Here is a 7,040-nt window from a genome sequence, read left to right on the forward strand (position 1 = left end):
GCCTCCCGCCGGGACAGCCGGCCCGGCCCGGGCGCTCGGAGGAGCGGCCCCGCGGTGAGTCCGGCCGTGCCCCGCTGGAAGGCGGCCGAAATGGCGCGTCCCGCTCCGGTGTGACTGACCCCGCGGGCGGCGTCTTCTTAACGAGGCCTTTAGTGGGGGAGTTCGTAGGAAATAACGGGATAATTTAGCAAAACGGGCTCCGCTGTGTCAAGTCTACTCGGTTAACCCCCGGGGGGGTCTGTTTTACGCTGCCTTTCAGGTCAGGGGACGGCAAGCAGCCTGTTAGCTCCTGACAGAAAAAGGCGGTGTGACATTCCCAAACTGGACTTGATAAATCAGGGAGTCTCAAAAATCACTTCTGCACCCCCAATTACTCCCACGTACCTGTGTATTTTCAAAAACGAGATGAACTACTGCGAGTGAGGTGCCCTGGGCGTTAGCCGGCCAACCGTCAAGGCCCGCATCCTTCCCAGCGTCAGGACAAGCAAAGGGCGCGTGTTTTCTGATGATGCTCCTCTCGTCTCTTTGTGGAATTTTTTTCTTTCTTTCTGTCAGAGCACACCAAGGAAACGGAGCTTCACTGGCTGCAGTGCCTTGATCCACTTTGGAAATTAGGAGCTACTTAACTAGAGTGAATAGCAGTATAATGGAACAGGCCTAAGGGTGCCAAAAGTGTTTTTTAACTAGCGTCTCGTTTCCAAAAGTAACTATGACCAGGTATGAAGGAAACGAGTGAGAACTCTACAAGCATATATAGTATTTTCCCAGCTACTCCCGCAGCCTCCAACCAGATGACATCCTCAGCTGAATGCTTTGGGGTACCGCAGGTCTACTGCCATTTTTAGGAAGCATCCTTTTGGCACGTGTTGAAGCTGAGGCCCCTTAACTCCAGTCGCGACCACCCTTGCTCGTGTATGAGAGGAGAGAGCGAGCCGTCGGTTCTAGCACATGCTGTCTGCCCCGCTCCCGACCATCCTCCTCCATACGAGCCTCTAAGCAGGCTGTTCGGAGCGCAGCCTTTTCAGGTCTCCCAGACCACTGCCTTCCTCACCTGCTAAAGCATCATCTTGGCCTCTGGGAGGAAGGCAGTGCTAAGGGATCGCAGCCTTTCTTGACTGGACACTGCAGAGAACAGGTCTGCCCGTGGTGAACTGCCTCACCGAAGTCCTTGTATTGTTTCCTCTTCTATCTGCCAGGGACAGGTTTGATAGATTTTTCTCACAGGTAATATGATCATTTAAAATCATTGCTTTTACATAATTATAGATGTTTGTCTACAGCTTGCTTCATTTTAGAGAGTGTCAGATATAAAGCCCTACCAGTGACAAATGTTGCCTTTTTTCTTAATATGCACTTTCCACAATATTTTTCATTTAACAGTCTAACTTTTTGATCAAATAAGAAAGCTGTTTTATGGGCTTGCTTATTTGAGACTGGCTAGGATGAAACTGAAGACACCATCCAATAACCTTTGTAAATGTTTGCTTTGTATGTTTCTCAGGAAGCTTCACAAGCCAATTATTTCAGTTTCCATAGTGAGCCGGTTTGATGTCTTTGCAGTGCAACACACATCCTGTTAAGAGTTGTCATTAACTCTGTTGGCTTCTTTGTTCTGTATGGTGCCAAGCACTTTGCTGGAGTCCAAATCAATACTAAATAACAATGGATGTTTTTTAGCCTTAATTCCAGGTTTAGCTATCATGGATGAAACTGCCAACAGATCAGAAGAATGCAGGAGCTTCTTCTTTCCCTGGTGGTTTCAGAAGGCTTAGTGTCTGTGCTACCCAGACTGGCTTTTAGCATTTAGTCCAGAAACCTCTCTGTCCTGCTGTAAAACACTATTTTCTGGGGGTAGGAAAGGCCACAATTATTAAATGCCTGAAATAAACAGTTAACGTCATTCATCCTTGAGATTTGTTTTAATGCAGTAGAATAAATTCAATGGAACGGTGGAAAGCATTCTACAAGCACTGAAGTACCAAAAGAATGAAATTTGAAATGAAAAGCAATACTTAATGCCAATGGATCAGAACATAAATTACGTATTTTAAAAATACTAACATTCTCAGAAACCATTAGTCTATGGCTGTAAGCACATGTCCACTTAACCACCTATAACTGCCTCCCTTCCCGATAGCCTTATTCCTGGCCTGGGACACGTGGAATGAGATGATACTCATCTACCAGAGAGGCAGAATAGCAGCAAAGGATTTTCTGCCCCCATCAGGAGATTCACCTTTGCTTCCACCTGGAGCAGAAGATGCCTTTAGAGGTTACCAGCAGCGGGAGCCAGGGTACACCCGATCGGTGCCCGGCCTGGGCCTGCTCTCCTCCTGTTACTTCTGTATTTTCTGCTGAACAGCTAGTAGGAGATGCAGTCTGCAGAGTGGTACATCTCTTGGTCAGAATCCCACTGAGGTGTGTCTATATGAGCTTCAGGTAAACCCTTGTTTCAAGGGGACACTCATGTATTTAATATTGTCAGGTCACCATTTAATGTTTTTCTTAGGAGCCGTTAAGGCTAAAACTTCCTTTTTTGAAATAAAGAAGGAAACTCAAAGGTAAAGAGGTGGCTCCTGAACGCCCTAGAATGGGTTTATATATTTTCTGTCCCTTTATCTGCATGTGCAAGAAGGCATTGTTTCATCCGTTGGGGCTTGATCAAAAGGGAAAATCTGGTGGAAGCACAGCTGTGTGCTCTCCACCAGCAGCTCTGCAGCACCTCTGTGGTGGGCAGGGAGGATCTTTGGGGGTTCTGGCTCACCTGGCTCCTCATGTATTTTCCAGTTTCCAGTCCCAGGAGTACCTACAAGATTTGTCCCCGGAGGCAAGATCAGTGGGCAAATCCCAGAGCATGTTTTGTATCGTAAGTAAATAAACAAAAATTGAGCTAAAAATTCATTTTTCCTTTCTATTTGTTATTAGGTGATATGTAAGGATTTACAGGTTTCCCCCTATTGCTAAAAGGGCTGCATTTTTCTTCTCAAAAATTAAACCATACCATCTTAAAATTGTTGACAGAGGAGAAAGGCTGCATTTGTTGTGTTATCAAGAGCACGTTTCCAGTACTTGTAGCCCTTCTTGTCAGATTCTAGTTCAGGAACCTGGTGAGGAAGCTGACCCTGAGAAAATAAGGGGGAAAAGGTTGTAAAGACAAACTACAAGCCAAAAGCAAAGATGAGCTAAATCCACTGCAGCAGACTGAATTTCTCTTGGCACTCTGTACTAGTCCATAATAACAGACACATTTTGACTTACCTTTTATAGTCTTATTTTTACAAAACCAACCTAGGTGCTTGTCAGTTTGTCTAAGAATCTTGTTTAATTTTTAAAAGGAGAATAAAAATTGTCTCAAGCTTATTACAAATGCTTGACTCAGAAATATTGTAAATGTTGAGCGGCCATTCCACCAAATATGCACAAAGTAAAGAGTATGTTTTATAAAAGAGAAATCATCTTGAGATACCTATTCTAAAAGAGTGATCCTGGGGAAATGAAATAAAACTGCAAAAGAAATTTCACTGGTGGACACAAAGAACCAAACAAACTCTCCTGCTCTTACCAAAAGCCTAGTAGGCTGGGCCCTGAGTTTTTAACACTGTCTACTATTGTTCAGACAACCTACCCATCAACTGCTCTAACAAATGCTGCCTGTTTTTCATCAGAAGTGTTGGGGTCCTGCGCCACAGTTCACAGAAACAAGCCCGAGGGCTGGTACGGATTCGTTCAGGGGTCAGATTGGTGTCTTTGTCAGTGGTTTCTAACTGTTGAGGTGTATCTCTCTTGAACTCAGTGCAGGATTGACTCCATGCTGGGACAACTCAGATGTACTTCTGCCTTGGCCTTGTACTGCAGTGCACAATTACTAGTTCCAGTCAGAGTTTTTCGCTCGCCCTTAATGCCAGTGCTGTTTAAGCTCACTAGGTGCAGCAGGTGCAAGAAAGAGATGTCAGCAGCCAGAAAAGAGGTGTGGAAAGAGGCAGTCTCAGGGCAAGCAGAGGAAGAGATGAGGAGCTGTATTCAGTGAAATACCTGTTTTCTTAAGTGGGACTTGACTTAAAAAAAAAAAAGACCAAAAGTTTAAAATGGCAGGCCTACGATAGGTAAGTGTTTGGGAAGTTCATGAAGTTCTTGAGCCTTCACTGGGAAGCAGAAAAAGGACCAACTCAGCCAGATTGGTTTTCCAGATTTTAGAATCCATTAATCCCACATCATTTGCTGACATGAACAGGTATTTCTGGCCCAAGTATCTGTAAATGGTATACACTGTCCACTGCACAGACAATGCATACTGCATGAAAGTGTGAACTATCACTTGTCTGCTGGTCTTCATACTTGCAAACCTCAGCGCTGCTCATCTTGCATGTTAACCTTTTGCAGGTTTGTTTCAAAACTTTCAACCATAAGCAAAGGAATAGACTTGTAAAATTCTATTACCATCACCCAGGTAAGTATGAATTTAGCCTTATAAACAGACAAACAAGCCAAAAAAACAACCCCATATGTAACTGTAGAAGAGAGGGATTAAGCTATTAAATGGTGCAGAAACAGCAATTCATTAGAAGGAATAACTCATCTGATTGGTCTGTACCTATAAAATATAATGACTAACAATCAGAAGACACTATCTTTTCTAATAAATAGAGACACAGCTGTAGTGATTACATAGTATTTCATACAGCAATATTCAACTAGGGCAGAGAAAGAAAAAGGAGGCCGCCAGAATTCCTTGTACCAGCTATCCTTGTATATTCAGTATCTGCATTTGTGGAACATGTTTGGGATTTTATGTTCCTCATATTAAGAATTCTGAACTTTATGCTGATGAGCTGGAATAACCATAGTGACTAGAATAACTATAATTACTAGAATATTTGTATGTTATATGAAGTATATGTTATATGATAATATATATATATGCACACACATAATATGTACGTTACACAGTAGTTGTGAGAGTTGTTGATCTGGTTATAGGTTTCCTTGATTCCCATTGTTCTGAGTTTAGATCTTTAGTAAGGTAACGGCTTCAAAAAACTTTTGAAAACCTCAGAGACTGGCGTTTCTAAACAGGAAGGATTTATTGTAATCAGAGCAAAGGGGCTTGGAAGCAGGAGGAGGAGAGATACATACTTTATCCTCCCTTGAAGTATAGAAAACAGGAAGAAAATGAAGCCCACAAGTCTCTTCCTTCTTTGACACATGGCAATCGTTCCCTACACTTCTACTTGTGAGCACTCCACCAGCGTAAGAAATGGGCCCCTAATATGAAAAAAGAACTGAAACTCCATTCAAAATCTCCCATCTCTCACCTACTGCAGTTCAGAGGCAAGAGGCCAAAATGAAAGAGGAGGAGGAGGAAAAGCAGAGCTGGGCAACGGGTGTCAGCTCCACATCTTCCAAAAACTTTCCAGCCTGGAGATGTACACATACACCTGATTTCCCACCACCACTAGCTGACAGGCTGCTGAGCCCAGAGAGGGGTGCAGAGAATAGGTGTTTCTGGGTACAGGTGTATCTGATTACACTGTAATGTACGCATCTGATTAGCACTACACAAAGCACCGAGAATCATCTTTGGGAAATGTGATGGGGACCTTCAAAGCGTGTACCAAATGCGTCCTCAGGTGAGCTCAGTCCCATCCTTTCTGTAGGACTTGTGCAAAGTCCGATGGTGGTTTTTTTCTGTCACTCTTCTGGCAACGTATGAGAGGCTAATGGAGGAAGATCTAGTAGACGGGACTTTTAAGAGGCAGATGATACCAAGCTCTCTATCCTCAGTGCTTCCAAGCCTATCAATACTTTTGAGCAAATTACTGAAGCCTAGCAGGCCACAACTAGACCGGAAAGTTGTACCTTTCTAATTTATTTTTTTTTTGTCTGTAAAGAGGAAGGACAAAAGTTCTTGTTTAGTAAATTAGCAGGTACTTTTACAAACTGATTTATTATTTGTATGTGTAATTACTATTGTGTGTCCAGAACGGTGGTTAACTTTTTTGCAAGAATGACTCTTATGGGGACTCATTTGGATTCTTTTCAGATGTCTTGCCTCTACTGAGTCATAATTATTGGCTCGGGTTCTTATACTAGCCAGGGGACTGTTAACTACCTGTCATTGCCGACAGTGGCTCAGCTTCTTCAAGGCAAGAGTGAAACAGGCTGTAACTACCAAGGTGGTGCCAACAGTTTAGAATAGGTGTTCCCAGGCTAGTGCTGCCAATACACAACTCCCTCTTGATGCCACCCTAAACCAGAGCACGCAGGTCCAGAAACACTGGCTTGGAGCGCTGCCTAGATGCTGTAGTACTCATTGTAATTTACATATACAAGATCTCAGGTTTTCGAGGTTTACATCAGCAAGTACAGCAACTCATGGAAACAGAAAACGAGAGGAAGAAAAAAACTGGAGAACTTACAGGTATCTTCAGAAAACGAGCAACTGCCCTCTGAAACCTGCCCGAAGCAGCGGGGCAGAGTCAGTTCAAAACAGGCTTGGCCTACGGTATCATTTCCGCTCCTCTGAAGTATTTCAGTGCCTGGCTCCCACTGGAGGGGGTCGGTAAATAGCTGCCTGTGCTCCCCTGAACACCCCACTCTGGAGCGTTCACACACCAAGTTGATGACAGCAGCAGAAATACTTAAACGGGGTTCAGATGCTGAGGTCCTCCGTCAGGCCGTCGCTCCCTGCGTTCCCTACAACAGAACATCAGCGCCTCAATACGCAACGACTGTACCAGCAAGTCTGAGCGTTCAGAAATGATGAGTCAGTCTCCCCGAAATTAGGGGATTGCCAGTGACGTTTTTTTTAAAGAAAATACGAGGCAGAAAGCGTGCGTTGTTTTGCTTTGCTGGAGCCCGGGGAGGGTTTTCCAGGCCCGCCTTCCCCGCTCCTGGCTACCGGACACCGCCGATCCCGGCAGGACCGGGTGCCTGCGGGCTCCGGGGACTTCCCGAGAGGAAATGTCAGGTAAACGCCACCACATCTCCCTCACGACAGACGACAGAAAATCGCCGGCGCTGCCGACTGCGCTCCCCCCCCC

At 44.6% G+C, this 7,040-nt stretch overlaps 1 long non-coding RNA gene across 2 annotated transcripts; it reads right to left on the minus strand.

The window, feature by feature from the left end:
- Positions 1–396: 396 nt before the first annotated feature.
- On the minus strand, positions 397–7,030 carry LOC104836870. Of its 2 annotated transcripts, XR_774882.1 has the most exons (4): positions 6,417–7,030; positions 3,002–3,122; positions 1,052–1,189; positions 397–602 (listed from the first exon to the last, which is right to left on the minus strand). It is a non-coding gene; the product is annotated as an uncharacterized LOC104836870 (long non-coding RNA). The 2 variants fall into 2 exon arrangements; XR_774881.1 differs by having other exon boundaries at positions 397–1,189.
- Positions 7,031–7,040: the final 10 nt, after the last annotated feature.

The sequence above is a fragment of the Haliaeetus leucocephalus genome, unplaced genomic scaffold (assembly GCF_000737465.1).
Source record: "Haliaeetus leucocephalus isolate CR32 unplaced genomic scaffold, Haliaeetus_leucocephalus-4.0 Scaffold495, whole genome shotgun sequence".
Lineage (NCBI taxonomy): Eukaryota > Metazoa > Chordata > Aves > Accipitriformes > Accipitridae > Haliaeetus > Haliaeetus leucocephalus.